The sequence below is a fragment of the Syngnathus typhle genome, linkage group LG10 (genome assembly GCF_033458585.1).
Source record: "Syngnathus typhle isolate RoL2023-S1 ecotype Sweden linkage group LG10, RoL_Styp_1.0, whole genome shotgun sequence".
NCBI classification, from domain to species: Eukaryota; Metazoa; Chordata; class Actinopteri; order Syngnathiformes; family Syngnathidae; genus Syngnathus; species Syngnathus typhle.
In genome coordinates, this window is record NC_083747.1 from 12,478,650 (window position 1) to 12,499,358 (window position 20,709).

The following is a 20,709-nucleotide window of genomic DNA, read 5'->3' on the forward strand; positions in this document are numbered from 1 at the left end:
CCTGCTGTTTTATCTCCCGACTTGAGATTGCCTACACTATTTTTTTTCTTTTTAAATTGAAAATTCACAAGGTCGTCAATTCACGGCGGGAAACGAACTGCGCGGCCTCAACCGGAGCAAAATTGGAAGCGCCGCGATTGTTACTGCACTTGGCCGCAAAGCGCAACGACCTTCAGGGGATTGCGGCGGGCGGCTGATTCTTCCCAGGATGCTTTTTGTACTGCGCAGCTGGGGCTCGGGGGCGGGGGAGGGAGCAGGGGGAGGGCATCATGTCGAGTGACATTTCCACCACGAGCTTGTGCACATGTATAGCAAAGCCTGATGTGTCTTGAAGTCCTAGCGCAGATTGTGGAGGCGTATTGATCAGCTACTCTGTAGTAGAATTAATTAGTCAAGTAGAAAATGTTCCATTTGTGGACTACCAGTTAAGCAGCAGATTTCAATTGTTCTTTCCCAGCTCTGTGGCGGCCATTTTGAGGCGGCCATTTTGATACTTGTCATTGACTGAAAATGACATTGCAGTGACTCAAGGCTGAATTATTTTTATGATTAGCATTGTTACAATCGGCTAGCAACGGCAAGTTTTTTTTCTTTTTTTTTTTGTGGGCACAGTGGTACCGCTACTGGAAATATGCAATCGTTTAACTGTGAGGTGTCGACCGTGTTGTACGGCATCCTCCTGTGGATGAACCCTGCAGACAGAGAATGGATGAAGGGAGGGAGGCTGTAAGCTTTTACACTTTATAGAGACAAAGCGAGCAGCCAATCGTTACAAATACGACCTAATAAAAGGTTTTTATCACAGCGTTGAAGGTGATACATAAACATCATAAACCACAGAAGCTTGAACGGGAAATTGCGCCAATATTGATATTTGATGCCGGCGTTTGTGAGATAAGGCCTCTACGTTGCCGTATGGATATTTGGCGTGAGCGACCCCACCCCCCCTTGAGCGGAGCAAGAGACTTGCAGGCTCGGACGGGAGTCGTCGCTATCGTTGAGGTCCATCTGGCAGGGCCAATAATGTTATCGTGGTGCCGCAGAAGGAGCGAGACGCTCGCAAGCACTTTGATACTTTGGGCGTACTTTGCGGCCATGCCGCTGTTGCCGGGTCACGCTGGCGGATTGGGAGGGGGGGGGGGGGGGTGTAGTGGGGGGGTCTCCTACAGGGAGCAGTGGGGTTCTGCACTTAGGCTTCCATCCAAGGGCATCGAGTACAATCCTTTTTTTGTCCCACGGTGGACGCAGCGAGGCGCCGTCATTTCTTGGCTACGTGTAGAGGAGGAACGCTTTTATTGCCAGAGAAGCTCATAAAAGTGAGCGCTGGGGGGGAATCGCTTATTTTTTCTCCCCTTCATCTTAAGAGCCACGATGGCTATCCGAAATTGACCAAGCGCAGTAACTCTGTCCGCACGTTGACACTGACCAAAAACAAAAGCACAAATTGGCTAAACTCGATTTCATTCACAATAATTGAAGTGGCTTTTGTTTGGAGGTAGGGGGGAGGGGACGTTTTCCCAATTTCTTGCCTCATAATTTGCTCCAATTTTTAACGGCCACTTTGGTAAGCAAATTCATTCGCTCAGCCAATAAAGGCCTCCAAATAGATGCAGTAATCTCTCGATTTGCTGCTCTTCACTTTTCTATTGCGCATTATTTGCTGGAACGCAGCATACTTTTCCACACAGCCAGTGACTGCAGGAGACTTTTGTCGCATATAGCACCACCTCCACCAAGTGCAAAATCATCCCACATTTAACAAAAGCAGAAAATAATAAAATAAAAATAGAAGCAAAGCCCCCTTTTCCTGTCTGTTGTCCGCTTTTTGGCATCTGTCCCTGCCTGAGTTTTAATATGATGACAGTCCCCATTTACAAGGCTCAGGTAGCAGCCCAGCGCTGCGGGAGAAGCGATTTACGATCTTAGCGGGGGTGGAATTAAAAACAAACATAAAACACCGGTAATTAGGAAGCAGGTGGATCCCCCAAGATGACTGATGGATAAATCACGCGGTCTTATGATTGCGGGAGGCGGCGGGGACATGCATTTGCATGCGTAAGCTTCTACGGCAGAGGTGTCAAACTCATTTTTCTCGCGGGCCGCATCGTAGTCATAGTTTCCCTCGGAGGGCCATTATGATTGTCAACATCTTCTATATTTAGTATAGGCTACAAAAAAACTGATGAAGAACTAGTTTTGAAATCAGAGAGTAATACAAACTGTTCAAATATTCTATAAAGACAAATGATAATAAAAATAGCAAGCGATACCTATTTTTTTTAAAAGTGAAGACAATTTGTAATTATGGTTATGATACAAAGTCGATGCAAAATTTGTCTCACGAGCCACATAAAATGATGTGGCGGGCCGCATCTGGCCCTCGGGCCTTGAGTTTGACGCCTATGCTCAACAGGCTCTCAGGGGGCTCGCTGAGAGCATCACCGTTTGTTCCACTGCAGGTTTGAGCTCGGCGGTTTCGTTTTCAGCTGGGATGACATGCTTCAACTTGTTCGACTTGTCATGCACATAGCACCTAGAAGAGAACTTTGAGGTTTCATTTCCAAACTGGACTTGTAGCAAAAATCTAATCCTTCCAGCCGCCTATCCGCAGCCTCATTGGAAATCCTCCCCAGTGTGCAGCCACTGAATCAAGCAGGGACTTCGTGTCCTTTCCGTTGTTGGCATCATTTTCAACCCATAAACCAAAGCAAACCTAAAACAAAACATACAGCTAGCTTAATGCTCTCATACAATGCAAAACGCCATAAACTGGTGGCATCAGTAATGCTTTTAAAGATGTTGCGTTGTAGTTGTGAAATTCTTCTTTGTTGGTGTACTGCCCCCGGTGGCCAAGCCAGGTACGCCGGAAAGAATTGAAACCAAAACATTTCTTTTTCTGTTTTACACTTTTTGTGAGGTCATCCAAACAATCAGTCCTTAACAACAAATCTTCCTACTCGCACATTTTCTGGCAATCCGCTCAACTGAGTGACATTCCAATTTGCATCTGCATCACTTGTGCAGTTTGTTTCCCTCTTGGCTCCCTTCTTTTGTCGTCCTTTCACTTGGATTCCTCGCCGCCGATTTCCTTCTTCCTTTTGATCTCGTTGCCTTTCGGCTTTCTGGGCGCAGGAATGCTGATGTATGCATTTTGATGGCACACTGCAACATTCTGGAGGCGGAGGCTTACTTTTCAGCGGGCGCCGTGCACTTAAGGGACCCCCACCGGCCGTCTCCCCCACCCGCCATCCTTTGCTCCCCCCGTGGATCACCCACCTGCTGTCTCCTGCCTAACTTTGACTTCTTGCTGTTATTTGCAGTAAAGCGCAGTTGAGCTCCCTTACAGGCCCTTTGAATTCCCTCGCTCGCTTCCTCAATCTCTCGCATCTTGTTCCTCCTCCACTTTTTTTCCATCTTCGTTACTCGGCCCTTGAGGCGCTTTGCATCCCTCCAATTTAAGAAAGTCGGCATGCTACCTAAAACTATATTCATTATCTGGGCTTGGTCTTTATTTGTCCGTCTGACTGTACAGCATTATACTGCCTCCCCGTGGCCAAGACCTGCAAACCAGAAGGAGCAGCACAATGAATTCAATTGCCACATTAACTGTTTAATTATTTACATTCAAATTCATTATTTTTAAGTACAAGATGATAGTGTGATTCTTTTTTTCTCGATGATGAATGACTACAAATTTGACTGCCGCAACCAGGCTTTCTCTGGTTTTCTCTGCTCATACCGCCCTCAGGTGGCCAGGAGGCTCATGAACAGCAGAATGAGAAGTGTGGTAAGCACTCTAATAAGCTCCTATCTCAAGTCAGTGCCATAATTGATTCATCTCTATGTAAACATGAGATACAATTAACCGTCAGGCTGGCTTATGATGACATTTTTAGTGCCCATTATTGGAAGTTGTTATGAGGAAGTTATGAAAGTAATATAGCCTTGAATTATTTTGCTGTGTGTGAATTTCCCACTAAATTCTCGTGAGAATGCATCGAGCTGCCGCATTAACATCATCGCATGGAGCTGGACTTGATAACTGCAGGCAATTTAGCGTGCACGCACGCACGCACACACACGCACGCACGCACGCACGCACACGCACACACACAACTATTGGGATTATGATGGTTCCAGCAGCTGTCTCCCTCACCTCTGCTTCTGCTTTTTTTTTACCCATTCTTTCCGTCTGTTCCACCATCTTTTATTCATATTTTTTTTGTTCCTTTCAACACACGGCCACGTCTCCCGTGTCACTCAGTTTCACGATTTTCTCTCGCCATCTCGTCCACTTATGAATTTATCACCAGCTTTCTACTGTCTGTGTCCTTTTGGTCTTGTTCCTTTTGGCCCCGCTCAATCTTCCGTTGTTCCTCCTTTGTGCCGGTTGTATGCTATCAAATGCCCTTTTGTATTTTGGGACCAAAACCTTCCGTCCCCTATTTTTGTGGTCTCTGGAGGCCCAACTGTAGAAGTGACCTAATTGACAAGAGGCCAGAGAAGAAATTTGCTCTAAAGCATTATCATTGTATATTATATAAAATTATTAAATAATTTTTAAAAAAATCACCCCAAATACTTAAATATCTGACAAAATAAACAAATTTGTGAATATAAAAATTTTAAAAATACAAATGAAGTGAAGATATTACATGAAAGAAGAAAATAAATATTAGAAAACAATGCAAACATATTTGTAGGAAATAAAGATGGTCGTAATATGTTATTTGCTCCTGGCAAAACACAAAACAAGTTTTGTATTCTGGACGGTGGCGACCAAGCCGGAATCAATCGCAACCTTAAGTGGGCAAGGTGAAAAGGGGGTGGCTGGGGGTGGGGCAGCGTGACGGGACGAGCCCACCTTGATGCGTGGACACTTTGGTTCTCTGCTGCTTGCCTTCTTAATGAGGCTTATTTAGAGGCACCTGCAAACCGACAGGGTGCCGCCTGGGGTGCAAATCAAAAGTGTGACCAAAAAAGTGGTATTAGTCTAAACTGGATGTCGTAAAAGCCAGGAGGGATCTTTTACAGCCGGCCCGTAAACGACCCGCGTTGCCTCTTGTTTGTCATTGAGCTCTCTGCCGCTCTCTCCTGCAGCAACTTTCTTTTATGGGCTGCGTATTCATTACGGCACAATAAAGAGTCGATTGGAAGGGGGGGGGGCTCCCAGTTAACTCGGGATCGTGGCCTACTTGCCAAAGCCTCATAAGGCTCCTTTTGGATGTGTGATGTAAGATTGCACGCTGATGATTTAACGCCGCACTGCAGTGGCTGCTCCCATCATGGAAAGTTCTTCATTCAGTTCAAGGCAAGTTTTTGAGTTTTTTTGTGGAGTCTATTGCCGCTCATGCAGACAATAGGGCTATTTTGTGAATCTCAAACATATCTTGCGTCCAGCTGCTGGTCACACACTGTCATTTTGGGGCAACTGCTGTCCTGGAATAAATGCTGGTTGTAAACTGCGGATGCAAATCATTCCAACAAAATTGTACTTCTATCATTGCAAAGCACCCGCGGCTTCAAGGATCGTTTCCACGCGGCAGCGTGCTAATGGACAACTGGACCTGCCGATTTGCGCCACTGAGCTTTATTGTGTGACCCTTGGCTCGCTTGCGCTCCTGCCGCGTTGACGGGTTTTTATCTCCCGGCTTGCGTGAGATGGCGGCGAGACGACTCCCCGACGACGGAATGCAGCCATAGCAATCTTCTCCTTTGCGCTTTCCGCTTTAACAATGGCAGAGGGACGCTGGTGAGGATGCCACTGTCATGCCTTTGCGCTTCCTCAAAAATGACTCTTGTCTCATTGCCAATTAAAAAAGTTTTTCAACTTGTGACAATGAAAAGAAAAACAGGCCAAAGTTTGTCCCTTTCCATTATTCATAATGTAGTCGGCGCAATATCATGCTGGAGGGACTTTTCAAAGGTGCATCGTGCTGTTTGCGACGTGTCAACTCCTCTCAGCTCATCTTTACGGCGTTGATATTGGTCTTTTTTCCCCAGAAGATAAAGAATATGTGCACTGGTATATTATCTTCCTGAATGTGTTGCAAGTGTTAGCATGGCAACATTGATGCTAATTAGTGTTTTCATAAATCTAGTGGACTGCAAGGCTATGCTATGTGGTTGTTTTATTGTTTGTTTTATGGCCTATTTTGACAGTAGACTTCAACTGAGGGTGGCACCAAACGGCCCAAGGCCTCACTTTTTGTTTTGAAGAATTGTTGACTCTTGAGTGATGCCTATGGTGAAGTGAGATGTTCACCGCCATCACTGCCATCCCACCGCTTGTATCTCAAAGTATGCGACGGCAAGTAAAGTAAAAAAGAACTGTGTGCGTGTCTGCATGCACGCGCACGGGGGTCAACATTTTAACGCACATTTAGTGAAGTTATGTGGAGCTTTTGCAGAGATTGCGCCAAGACACTCAGTGTGTGTGATGTGATCCAAAGATTAAAGGGCTCCAATCAGACGTCGCCCAAAGCCGGAGCTCCCACTGCGATGCTATCGCTCGCGTCGCCAGATTGCAGTTAAAAAAAAAAAAGCTTTCCACTCGGCTCGCTGCTGACGGCCGACCGCCAATGTCTTCTAGAAAACATTTTTCAAATTGCTCGCTTTTTCTAAAAAAAAAAATAAAAAAGTAGCCACATATGTTAAGTGAAATCCAAAGTCCTTTCGACGACGTATTAGCAAAACCAGCTCTCACTTTTGTTAAGCGGGCTGGTTGGCATCAGTTGAATGTAACTAAATAATAACTTGTCATCTAGTAATCTAGTAAAAAAAAGTAATCAGCAACTTCTAAAAGTGAAGTCAAGTTTTCAGTGAGGTAATAGTTCCTCTTTCAAAGTAACTGTGGCAACATTGACGTCACCGTCGGTCGGATTCTTGGGCCGAGCAGAACAGCCTGCAGAGTGGTCCTTGAAAGGTGTTTGTGGTTCCAACCAAAAATGGAGAGAAAGAGGAAAAAGGGACAGTTCAAAGCAGATGAGGGATGGTTTTGCCACTGCATCTTTGGGTGAGGTTTTCCATTCGAGTGTATTAATGTCTTTCAAGGGCCGCGTGTACGTGGGTGCTTTTGTGTGGGGATTGCGAGCGAGTGAGATGGCCGTGCATGAGACTCGCTGTTTGTTGCCCGATTTAATTTGGAAACATTACAGAGAGCTGGTGGTGGGAGTGAATGCTACCCCCCCCCCCCCCCCCACCCCCACACACATACACACCACTGCCCCCGGGCTGAGATGGAGCGATACCCAAGCAACAGAGGTGCCACATAAAGAGTGTTAATTAAAAGCACGCGAGTGAGAATCAGGTAAGAGAGATAACAGCTAGTGCAGGGAAAATATTTATCTGCATTATTTATTTAGCACACACACGCAGCACAACGTATTTGAACCTGAGGTGTTAGCAGTAAAAAGGATGAGTTTAACCGCGTGGAAGCTGCGTGAAAAGGGAGCATCGCTCCAGTTGCAGCCGATGGAAAGGAGGGATGCATTCAGGCTGCTTTTTAATCCCGCTCTTGCTGTTTGGGCGGCTTTTTATGAAACCTGGGTATGTGTGTGCGTGCGTGTGAGCAGTGCTGCTTTCAGCTTAGATAAGGCCAGAAAGAATGAGATGGCAGGTGAGAAAAATGGTGTCCTTTCTTTGTGCGAGCGGAAGTATATAGATAAAATTGAAAGTCATTATACTCCCTCAAGTGGCGTAATTACTATGTTGAGGTTTCAGGTTAGCACGTGCGCACGATGGTTGGAGCGCCACTTGCTTTGTTTCATGTGCAAATGTGGCATGTCGCCCCTCAAGTGACACAAAACACAAAAACAAATGAACACAACGCAACAGGAGATGAAAAAGCACAAAAACGGCAAACAGCAGCATGATTGACAAGTGCATCCGCCTGACAGGTTCGAGGTTTGAATCCCTTGACTTCAGTGGCGGATGCTAGTCTTTCAAGGAGGGAATGCTCAATTGCGGCCTTCTTCATAAAATACCTGCTGCTCGGGAGGGACAGAAACTGCGATAGAAGTCAGAAAGAGTGATAGAGATCAGTCTCCAAATTCAATCAGCTACGAAAAGAACCCACCAGAAATAGAAGCTCGATTTGTTGCTAGTCATTTTTAACAAAGAAAATGTTGGTAAGAGGATTAGAAAAGTCTCCGGTTCAACTCTGAACAGAATGAAAATTAAAAAATGCTTCCACGGATGTTTACACCGAAAGATTGCCAATTTGCTCATTTCATTCCAGTCAATCAAAAAGGGATTCAGCCTCAGACAGATCATCCAATCATCATGCAGAAGTTGAAAGTCCAGGCTGGACGAGGCTAGCCCACTGCCCCATCGACCCCTAGAGAAGCTGGGTGTCCGATGGGCAGGACAAAGTCCAGCATTCATCCAATGACTTGTCTCGTTTTGCCCGCCGTCTACACTGTTACCAGTGGTAAGAAGCTGATTCTGAACTAATGTAGTGCATATTTAGTCAGTGACATGTACACACAACCAGGCGTCACCAACACGGTGCCCGTGGGCACCAGGTCGCCCGTGAAGACCGCATGAGTCGCCCGCAGGACTGTTCTAAAATGAGCTCAAATAGCGGCCCTTGTCAGTGAGATGCATCTATTTATTTTACAGTCAAACCTCGGTTTCTGAATGTCCCGGTTCTCGAACAAATCGGAATTTGAACAAAAAATTCGAGATTTTTTTGCTTTGGTTGTTGAACAAAATTCGGAGGTCGAACCTCGCGAGATGAGCCGGGAGGACCCGAGAAAACCCGACAGCGCGGCCCGGATGCCGACTGACTCCGTAGTTATTGTATTTTCGTTACTTGGAGGATTGTATTAACCCCTAATCATGCCTCCAAAGGAAGCAAGAGGGAGCAGTAAAGCCATCCTAAAGCAATGCGACAGTGAGCGCCCGGCGCGCTGTGGTTGCGCGATCGGACCAAATTTAGCTCCCTGCGCACTAAGGTCCACCTAAATTCTGGAAAGTACATGAGAACTTTAAAAATATTTTCAAAATTTTAGCGACGGCTCTGTCACAATAATACAATCAGCGCGGTGCAGTTGCGCGTTCGGCGGTGCGCTGCAGTAGCGTGATCGGACAAAATTAAGCTCCCTGAGCACTTAGGTCCACTTAAATTCTGGAAAGTACATTAGGACTTTAAAAAGATTTTCTAAATTTCAGCGACGGCTCTGTCTCAATAATGCGACCAGCGTGGTGCAGTTATACGCAAATATGCGTAAATGAGAAAATGCTTTAAAAAAAGGCGTTTTTCTTTAGTCTTGGAACGGACTAAATTTTTTTCTATTATTTGTAATAGGAAAAATAGATTCGGAATTTGACCGATTCGCTTCTCGAACCGCCTTCTGGAACAGATTGTGGTCAGAAACCGAGGTTTGACTGTACTTTTGCTATTCTTGTTAAAATCACACTTACATGTGAACTGGAAATGACAATAATAACACTTAGTGAAAGCTAAATTGAGCAAATTGGCTATTTCAGAAGTGTGTGTCAAACTGGTAGCCCTTTGCCTTAATCAGTACCCAGGAAGTTCAAGTAATCAAAAAAGAGTCTTCAAGATGTTTATTGTCACTCCCAGTTGAAGTTCAAACAAAGTATAAAATGTCCTAGATGCTGGTTGCATCCTGACAATTTAGTGAGGCGGAAGATGAAAAGGCCACAAGGCCGCCATCGTCGGGAACGGAAGACGGAGTCGCTGCGAGCGCTGATGATGATGCTCGGCGTTATGATTGCTCAAATGATGATCATGAGTGCGACATTGCTCGCCGGGTTCAAAGGCTTTTGAGAAAGTTCGCCCAAAATTGAGCGCTCACCTTTGTCGTCCGTGTGTCTCTGGATTACCGGATACAACGTCAAAGCTAATTAGCATAAAGTAAACGTAAAACTAGTGTGCGCATGATCCCTGTAATTGCGTGCGAGGGAAATATAACTGTCTCCTGTACATAAGTTGCACGTACTAAAGAATCATGTGGAGGACATAAAAAGTAGGTAGAAAAATAATGTGAGAACAGTACTGAGAAATGAATATATTCACCTTAAACAGGTGAGTTTATTGAGTGTCAACGTAAGATGACCGCCAGTGCCTTTCTTTCTCCCTATTGCGAGTATACGGCATTGTCAGCAACGCCGCCCGAATGAGACCGAGTCTTCTTGTAGCTTTGACATGCCAGAACCAGCTAGATCCATTTGTCCTGAGTACTTTGAAGGGTACTGCTACAAATATAGCGCCACTTTTCACGCTGCTGCTCATCACACTCAAACATGTGCTCGCACTGTCGCCGAAGGTGTATAATTGAATTCTTGCGGCGTGTTGGCGCCCCGCGGCCAACATGCGCTCACCGCACTGACGGTGTCAAGTGGACCCACCATCTTCAACACTTCCATTGGTTTTCTCCAATGACAACGCTGATTAGAATGAGGATCTGGAAAAAGGAGTGAGGAGGCGAGTGGGGGGGAGGGTGCCTCCCTGCAGCGTCCGACTGGTCTGACATCCTTTCTCCACCGTCTGATGAAATGTAATTCAAGTGGAGTGCCGAGATGTTGATGAGGGTTTGTGCCGCTGGAGGTCAGCATGTAAATGAAGTCAGTTTGTTTATGGAGGGCACGCCGGTGGGCTGCATTGATGGATGGCGACGAGCTGCTGGTGGAAGAGGAGGGGCAACAACAAACACTCTTACTAGTTTTGTACAGATGTTAGCGTGCAACGATACTTCTGGGTGAATTCCGACACTCGTTAATGACTAATGATGACTTGGCGCGCAAAGATGACAGACTAGTATTGAGAATAGTTTCAAGTGGAAGTGTTCTACTCCTCAACTCCTCATGTCAACAAAGCAACTTGCATTGCCATCAAAATGCCACTCATTGTCTCCAAACTTCATATTCCTTATCCGAGGTTGTCGGCGCAGCTTATTAAAACAAAGCACGGTGGATATAAAAAGATGGATAAAGATAGATCAGTCCTAAACTTTATCAGTGAATGCGACCTATGACCTGTACATGTCACCTAATTCGTTTTCAAGCTGTGATGCCAAAACAAACTGTAATCTTACTTAACCATGTGTCCATCACGATCAGACTCAAGTCACAGAGCAATTTAAAGTTCTGGAATAACCTCTAATAAATTATACATACACCAGTTACTACTTTTCGGTCAGCCCGAGATTTGGCGCCACCTTGTGGCATCTTTGAGCATCACAGAAAGAAACCAATCCATACATCCATTTTCTGAACCGCTTAGTCCCCACAGGGGTCGCGGGAGGGCTGGAGCCTATCCCAGCCGTCTGAACCGGTTGCCAGCCAACCGCAGGGCACACAGAGACAAATAACTATTTGCACTCGCACCTAGGGACAAGCTGGAGTCTTCAATCAGCCTACCAAGCATGTTTTTGGGAAGTGGGAGGAAACCGGCGTGCCCGGAGAAACCCCATGCGGGCCCGGGGAGAATATGCAAACTCCACACAGGGAGGGCCGGAGGTGGAATCGAACCCGCACCCTCCAAACTGTGAGGTGGACGTGCTACCCAGTGCGCCACTGAGCTGCCCAGAAAGAAATCAATTTCAGGAAATGGGTGAGGAACGTTTCATGAAAAAAAGTAGGTGTATTTATGAATATAATGCTGTTATATAAATACTTGTGTATGAAAGAGAACCAAAGCAGTGTTTTGAAAGCATGTGTGGGGTACATGAATAAAAAAAAAAAGCAGATCCAAATTGTGGATTAAAATAAAAGGTGAGAATGTGTGTGTTTTTCTTTTGTGTCCACAGGCTTGTGTGTGGCTGTGTGTAATTACTCTCTGACCTGTCGCCGGCGGCGGCGTCATCGTCGCTCTCATGCGGGCCTCGCATCCACGCACCGGCCTCCTTTAAATGCAGCCCAGGGCTGCATAGGCAGGCAAGAAAAAGCACCTTCAAGACGCCAAATCTACACCCCCCTTCCCCACACACGCACTTGAACGTAGCCTCCCTGCTAAATCCTCATCTCCATATTCATAGACAGAGCGGCCGCTTTAAGACTATCTGAAAGGAGGCCTGCAGCGTCATCGTATTTGTGGAAAAAGTCATTTCCTGTGGCCGTCAAGCATGGAGGTGCGCACCCATGCTCGGATGGCGGGTTCCTCCGACTAGTACGCTTACATGCTCTTGTAGACACACTTGAAACGAGGGCTAGGGGGAAAAAAAACAAGTTTGCGCCCCTCGCACCACGCTGCGGCATCTACTCGAACATTTCCGACAGATTATAATGCAGTGGCATTAACGTGCCCTTCAGTTGATTAGCACCCTATACTGGCGGAAAAGTGACACTGCAGTCAAGCGATGAAAGAAGTCATCTTACGGCAGCGACCATTTTTCCACCAGATGGAATCCAAATGTGGGAGCGGGAGTGTCAGGCCGAACCCAACCCAAATGAGTTAGAAAATGTTCGGCACGAGAAACCATTCCGGATGCAATTTTGATCCAGATTTGGAATCGTTTTTGTAGAAATCTGTCCAATTACTCTTTTATTTAACGGAAAAATTGTAAGAATAGTCGATTCTCAAAAGAATGCATCTTGGAAATATAGCTATTGAAAACGACAAGTCGAAAGTGGCGGGGGAAAAAAAACAGAAGCGGGATGACCTTGAGCGAGTGAAAGAGTGGGTGGAATTATCTCGACATGAAACCTTACATGGCTGGCAGAGTCGTTCCCCCCTAAAAGATGACAGACGGCTTATTTGTGTGGGCTGAATGTGCTTTTGTGTTGCCAACTGCACAAGTGAAACAAACACGCCAGCATTTGTTGGATGACTGTATGTGCGGCGCGTCTGTCATCGCATTTGCGACTTACAAGCGACATCAAACGGCTAAACAAAGAGCTGTCAAACATGCAAGTCAACTGAAAATAATCCTGACTATTTTCAATAATGCATGGACCGTAAATAACACTTGGTTCATGCTAAAAATAATTGTGAAAAAAAACCCCAGAGCTTCTGCGCAGCTAATGAAGAAGCAAGCAAGTGCAGGAGTTCATCTTGCCGCCCATTTCCATTCTGCTTCCTTTATAAATGCATCTAGATGTCACCGAATCGATTACAATCGATTCTCAAAAACGATCCGTTTGTTTGGTAATCGATTTGAACGTTGAGTGCGCGGCGCACTTTTCTTCACATCACGTTCACCTTTTGAGCGTTTGTAAAAATACTCCAACAGTCAACAGGCCTGGCGGGATATGTTGTTGTCTTCAGGGGTGCATTTTTTATTTATTTTTATAAAGTGGGGGGCCCTAAAGGATTGAACATGTTTGACGAAGAGTCGTTTGCCATGCTGAGGTAACATTTGGCTTGGTCCCAGCTGTGTTTGACGGACGCACCCCGCTGGGGTTCCAACAACTCGTCTCTTCTCGGAGGCCTTCCAAACATAAATGTTGCTGTCAACACAAAGCCCACGCTGGCACGTTTCTCCCAATTTCCTCCCTTTTGCCTCATCTTCCCTTTTTCATTGTCCTTGGCGGAGTGATTTACAGGTAGCGGCCATCGCTCTCCTGCTACTTTCTTGCCATTTTTTTCATTTTTCACCTTCTTACTTGTATGTTACTCGTGTACTGTGTCTCGTCACCGTGGGATGGAGGAAACGTAATTTCGATTTCTTTGTGTGTCTTGGCATGAAGGAATTGACAATAAAGCTGACTCCGACTCTGTTGATCTCTCCGGAATGCTTCCACTTTTCGTGAGCCCCCACCCCCTCCCGCACACCTGCTCTCTCTCCTCCTCGGCCCCTTTCCCCCCCCTCGCCGTATCACCGCAGACTCATGTAGTCAATTACCCGTTCTGTTAATGAGCAGATAAATCTAATTGCTCTCTCCTCCAGTGCCTGTCGGCATCTCTCTGACTCTCTCGCCACCTTTCCGAAAGCCCAACGGATAAGTCCGGCTCGCCTGTCATTCCTCAAGACAATCATCGGTAGCAAAGCTGTGTTCGAAGGGATCTTAGCGAGGAAAGTGGAAGCGGCGCTTTCGAGTCCTCGATTCAAGTAAAAGTCGAAAAAGACTCTGTGTCGGTCAGCCTAGGTCTCTCGACGACTCGATTTATTTTTCGTTCTTCTGCTGCGCCCCGCATGGCTCAACTTGCCTCCCTCTCATAGAGTCTGTTGATTCCTTTCAAGCATCTCGACCTCGTCTTTTCTTTGCTCCTCCGCTCCGCGCTTTGCTGCGACCGGTGGTTCAAGGAGCGCGCCAGACCCGCTCGGCATCAATAATCCCCCGCCGCTATCAACAGACTTGCATCGTCGCAGCCCAAATGTAGCCGAGCGGAACCTCATTAGAGCTTATCAACAAAAGCACCAGAAGGGGCACGAAGTGGCGGAATGGCATACTGCAGCTCGCCGTTTGATGCACGCGGGCGGTTCAAAGCAAGCTTTCCCTTTTGTCTTTATCTGCAAAGGACGCACATTTAAGGAGCTACTCTAAATGGTCACTGTGAGGCCAATCAACAAAGACATCTCACAAAAAAGAACGCAACATTGCCTGGGATTTTCTGTCCGTCCGTTTGTCCAAGCGCAGTCCTGAGATTTGAGCAATTAATTGCAAGTACTTTGGCGAAAAAAGTTTTTTTAAGAGGCTTCACACTGTTGAATGTCACTGTCAGATGAAGTTTAGCGTCAACATGAACACAAAGCCACGAGAATTACACTTTGTGCATTTGTGTAAACAACCAAAGACGAGCTGAAAGAAAAGCAGAATGGGAGCATACAATGGAAAATGCTCTTAACGTGCTAAGAATTAGCATCTATGTGTTAGCTGTTAAAAAACAAATCATATGTGAGCGCACATGCTGGAGCAACATGTAGACCGAGCATATAAATATCAATAAATGATCTATCTATCTGTGTCTGTCTGTCCGTCTGTCCGCCCACCTGCCCGTCCGTCCATCCCTCACAGGCATGCATTCTTTATCCCTCTGCATCGCTTCACTTAATTTCAATTTTGCAGTCTTCTACTTCTTTGTTTTGAATAAAATTTCAGGTATTGTGAGAATTTGTATGAAAGTGCCATTTAAACCTCACGTATTGAAGCAATCTTTTATCGCTTGCTGAATTAATGTCAACCGGTCAATGCCAAACTGCATATATGTGGGGACTTGCTGTACTATTTAAAGCTTTAAAAACCACGACGCGAGGCTTCTGAGGTTCAACATTGACAAATCCTTCAAATGTTTTTAGACAGAAATTGTATCTTTATTTACCAGCACACAAGGAGAATATTTCAGTTTGAAATGGAAATTTGACAAGGTTAGAGTAATGGATTCTGTCTTTGTGCCTCCCCCGCCCGCCTCTGCCAGCGTCGTCATAACAGTGTGAAAAGAGGCGTGTGAGATGTTGACAGAAGCATCCCGCGGCCGTAATTGGTGTGCGTTGGACGGCGGGGCGACTGTAATAACGCACATTACAGTGCGGCGGCAAATAGCCTCGGATGAGCCGGCGGGGTCACGGGGAATTCTCGCTTAGCACGGCGCTGGAAACAAAAACCCGCATGGCCGGCATGTTAATGTTAAGTCTGCCCGCGCATGCCACCAAAACGTGATGAGCAAACACTCTTTCAGTTGAATCAGTCCAAGTTAGCCTGCCGGATTTATCTGCCGGTGCGTTATTGGTAAACTCTACATCAAACCTGCCGTCCTCGCGTGGCCACAAAGTGGCAACGCTTCGTCTAGCTCCAAAGCGACAAACAATCAAGCGGAGTAATTGGCGAACGAGCAAGCGAAGCGCACGTGTGACGGCCCCGTCTGATCTTCCCTTTTGCCAGAGGCGTAGCCAGGAATTCTTCCAGTAGGGGCGCGCGCCCACAGGAAAAAAAATCGAACATCACCCACGCCGTTCGCTGATCGCTAAAACAACATCCGGGTCCGGGAGGCAAACGGTGAATGGATAACATCGCGCACATAGAATAGCGCAAGCACATTCGCGCAAGACCGAAAGAAAAAAATGGCATGAAAATGAAGAATCGAAAAAGTTCGATTTTTTTTCAACCGGGGCGCAGGGAGTCCTAACCGGGGCGCCGCCCCGGCTCGCCCCGGCTTGGCTACGCCTCTGCCTTTTGCAATCGCCCTCGTCGTACACGCTACGTCTTCCGCTCGTGTCTTCGCAATGACTCATTTGCATGCACCGACGTCTCTTGCACGACAAGCCGAGTCATGCGAAGCGAGCCCCTCGCTATCGTATGTGAAATGATAATAAATCGCTATTAAAAAAAAAAAATACAGTCAGCTTTGAAACGGCGCTCCACACGTGGACGCGGTCATTCACGGACGGCGCTGGCAATTAAGCGAACAAAACAAGATTAGAGGAAGCCTGGTTTAATTTGCATATTTTTGTGCGCAAAGCGCTCGACAACTGATTTGCAGATAAATGAAGATAAAGAAGACATGGTGCGCATATCACGTACAAATTCAACCACAACGCGTCTCGACGACATCTTTGATCAAACTATCCCATGGATCAAGAATTTATGGAGTTCAAACCAGACTCGGTGAAGCAGCATTTGGCTATGATGGTGCACGCCAATGGAAAAAGTTGCCAATGCAAGTGAAGTCTAGATGCTTTTTTCCCTCTGTAGCTAAAAAATTTATTCTTCCAAAATCATGTCCTTGCACTGCACATTCTGTTACACATTTTTAGCAAGCTGTGCGAAGCATATTGTGTTAGCTTGAGTATGAAATGCACTCTAGAAACATCTTGCCTTTAACCAAAAATGTAAATTATCCACGTTATTGGGAAAAAAAAAAAAACTTCCTTCGCCTTTGCTCATGGCATATTTTCCCCAGCCTTTTGTCTGTCGATGGACGAATGAGATGACCCTGGTGCTTCCGTGCAGCCGCTGCCGCCAGACTAAGCAGAGGGTGTCATGAACCGGATAAAAATAATCCGACAGTGTTAGTGTGACTCCGTGGTGTGACCTCGCTGTCAAAGCAACACGTTTCATTACAGGCGCCGTGTGCAGGAACAGACGCGTCATCCCAGCATAACCCGTACCGCGAGCAGAAACAGTCGTGTCGCGAAAGAGACATTTTTCATTAGACTTGTAAATATGTAGATTAAACTCAAAAATTGTCATGTTGCAGTTTGGCCACAAAACCTGAGGAACATGACAACGAGCATCTAAAGAATTAGCTTTTGCCATTGCCTGCTGTGTCAAGAAAAAGTGAAAGGGGCAGTGATGTCAAGTTGGCCTCAGGAAAGTCGCCTTATCGTCATGGTAACACAAAATGCAAAACGCCATCGACATGCTAAAAGCAGTTGTTTTCCATGCAGCAGATGTTGGAACCCAACTGTAGGATATAGACGGATGAACACAGTCACAATACTCGGTCATATATTCTTTATCTTCTGACAGCATCTTACTAAGTCGCTTACAATAGTAGCAAAATGGGTGTAGTAAAGTGGCAACAATAATAATAATATAAATAATATCAATAATTTAATTTAATTTTTTGGAGGTTTGCATCCTCTTGAGATTTCACAAAACAATAAATATGCAAACGTCTCCTATGGCAGTGTCACAAGTGTGTATGATCTTTGTAGAGGCAACAACATACGTGTTGGATCTCGTTTGTTTGCGCACATAAGCGAAATTGGAAGCGGCGTCAACGTTGGACCGCATATTGGATAAACATCAAAGGGTGCCATTCGAGACACCGATGCATTGAATTGTGTAAATACGCAACAGGACCGACGCAGATGCTGGAATGGTTGCGCGTTGTACGCAGCGGGGCCACCAAAAGCAGTGCGTCAACATCACACACACACACACACACACACTGGCAGCAGGCCTGTGGGGAATACCGACACGAGCGCACTGAGCCAAGGCACGGTGTTGTTACACACCCGCAAATGAAGTGCATCTACGTGCGTCTAATTTAAGTACAAATTACATTTGCTCTTAAAGCATAGCCGTGGAGCTTTTATCAGTTCATTATGGAAAGTGTGTGTGCGCGTGTGTGTCTCTGAGTACACTGAAGGTCAGCTTTAGTTCATATGCAGGCGTATGTGCCTCCAGCTTCTCATTCCCCGTCGAGCCAATCAGCGTCCCTCTAGACAAGCCAGAGTCCCTCTAGACAAGCCAGAGTCTCCAGTGGCGCCTGGAGACCCGGGGCTGCTGATGAACCAAATGCCCCGACCCCCCCAAACCCACACACACACACACACACACGCACACACATAGCAGCATACTGCGATGTATAATTTCCCAGAGCTTGAGTTGGGGGGTGTCACGGTTGGTCGGCCGGCGAGCTCATCACGGGGGAGCCCCGTGGGCTGGCAAGGAAAGGCCGATAAGGATGGTTGGGCAATGACAAGAAAGGCAGTTAAGGCTTCATTTAGTCATGTTGCCGCCATCAAACACGACTCCAATCGAGAGCCCGGAACACACACACACACACATGCAGGCAGCACAGGTCAATGGCCGTTGCCAACGATGATTCGTCTCTGTGTGAGCTGGTGGCCGTGCCAGCGGAGCTGACATCTTTCGGTGCGCCGAGTCCCATTTGCCACCTGCCGACACGTTAGGTGCCAAATTAGGAAGCCTGTAGTTTCATCAGGAGTCATTTGTGACTGTGTGTGTGTGCGTGCGTGTACGTGTGCGCGTGCGTGTGTGTGTGTGACAAAAGAGTGACAATCAAAGTCGGCATTTTTCAGGCTTGAACCATTATAATCAGTGTTTTTTATTATTTTTATGTGAAGCCAACCTACTGTGGTTCTGAAGGGTCATATTCAAGGTCCTGCCTCTCACTCGTTTTGTGTGGCCGGTAAAAGCTTGCCACAAATTTTTACCATATTAGGAATCATTTGTCAGTCTTATAAAGAAGTAGCATGATGGCGAGCAACAACATGGCAGTTATTTTGTATTAATAAGTCAGCAAAAATACAAAATTGGCAAAAATGCAAAACAGTTCAAATGGCATTCTGTTTACGATATGTGATCGTTCATGTACTGCTAGGGGGGAAAAACACTTTTTGCAACTTTATTCCATGCCACGTTTTCTTGAAAACATATGGTACTAGCTAATTATAGCTAGCACACAAAAACAAATAACAGCTTTATGGCACTGGACACATGTTATTTGCCAATTTTACACGTTTTTTTCTTTGATATTGGTAATATTTATTTTCATATATAAGTATTGCAGTAATGTGTAGAATAATTTAAAATGTGTCCTTTGAACGTGAGCACCGTAGCTAACCGTCAGAGCCTCGCTAAAGTGACGGACAGTCCTTCAGGGGTGAATTTAAAAAAAACAACGGACGGTCATAGCCAATTTTCACTGTGGGGTGAGTGATGTCGCGAGCCCGAGGAGCAAAAGAAACGTCGACGGCTGTCCGTTAGCGTTAGCCAAGAAGCTAACAGCAAGTCTGGCAGTATGCCGTTTTATTATCAAGCTATATAAAATGATGGCAGTTCATTAGCGCATTATCTTCCAGGGCGTAGAATTCGACATAAAATGCTTTGAAATGAATAAATGAGCTCAATTTGTTTTAATTGTGCCACTTCTTTCTTCTTAATGGAGCCACATTAGAATAAATCAATCAAAACCAGTGTCTTTATTCACTCGCCTGTAGTAACGATGATCACTTAGGTGTAGTGTCCTAAAAAATGAGATGATGATTTTGTATTTTGGGAAAACAAATCCAAAGCAGTCGCCTCTCACTCGACTTTAGCGTCGACATTCTGATCGGCTCCTTACGAGAACACACTTCATTTATGCTCGTTTATCGGAAAAGCATCGCCCGTGATTGATTCTATTGGAAGATGGACCTTGATAATATCGATCGTCTGCCCCGCTGCTGCTGCTGGCGTCGTGAAATCTGCTGCAAACAGCCAATTTTAAACCAGTGTTTGTCTTGAGAGGAATGAGGAAACATGACTGCTCCTCGCAGGCACCTTTAGTTGTTCATTAATGCAAAATTATCCAATTCATCGAATATATGGTTTTCCAGATATGACTTGAACATGCATTGCAATAACTTTGTGGCGCTCTCGACTCTCCAGGTCGGGATGTGCGTTGATGATGCATGAGATAAGGATGCTGGCGGACAACGTTGATGCAAATGTGCCTTATAAACAGGAAGCGAAAAGATGAGGCTCCTCATCTCAGGTGCAACTCTGCGGGGATTTACTTGACTTCACAGGCGCTTCCACTTCCACTCGGGGTGACTTTGATCAAAATTGATGCGCTGCGGCTAAGCCGAGCGAGAAAACAATGAATTATGCCTTTCAGAACTTTTTCAAAATGAAAAGTAAGGAGAGCGAGGTTCCCGTTCTGGTTCTAGATCATGACAGATTTTTTGGTCTAATTTTCCTCCTTTAGCTGACCTTAGAGCTCCCCAGAGTGTATTGAGTATTTCTTTATTTCTTTATCATGTGTGTGCCCCCCCCCTCTCCTCTTCCCCCTCCATTTCTCAGGAGGTGTTCGGAATTATCTGCGAGCCCACTCCAAATCAAATGCACTTTACTCGGCTCCGCTGACAAATCGAGGCGCGGATGCGCAGCCGTGTCTTTTTCCAAATCAGTGTTTTTTTATTTTTTTCCACAGCGTTATCCAAAGCGAGCAGGAGATAGACGAGACTGTCAAACAAAGAATCTCCGAAGAGACAATTTTTTCCGCGAGTGTATTTGAAAGGAGCGGGGAAAATGTTTGTACAGCGTCTTGAATCGGCAAGTGCGCATATT

General features: G+C 45.9%; 1 long non-coding RNA gene across 1 annotated transcript; it reads left to right on the top strand.

Annotated features, from left to right (window-relative positions):
* Positions 1-1,149: 1,149 nt before the first annotated feature.
* LOC133161169 (uncharacterized) lies at positions 1,150-16,812 on the top strand. The gene is made up of 2 exons (XR_009716021.1): positions 1,150-11,581; positions 11,778-16,812. It is a non-coding gene; the product is annotated as an uncharacterized LOC133161169 (long non-coding RNA).
* The last annotated feature ends 3,897 nt before the right edge of the window (positions 16,813-20,709 follow it).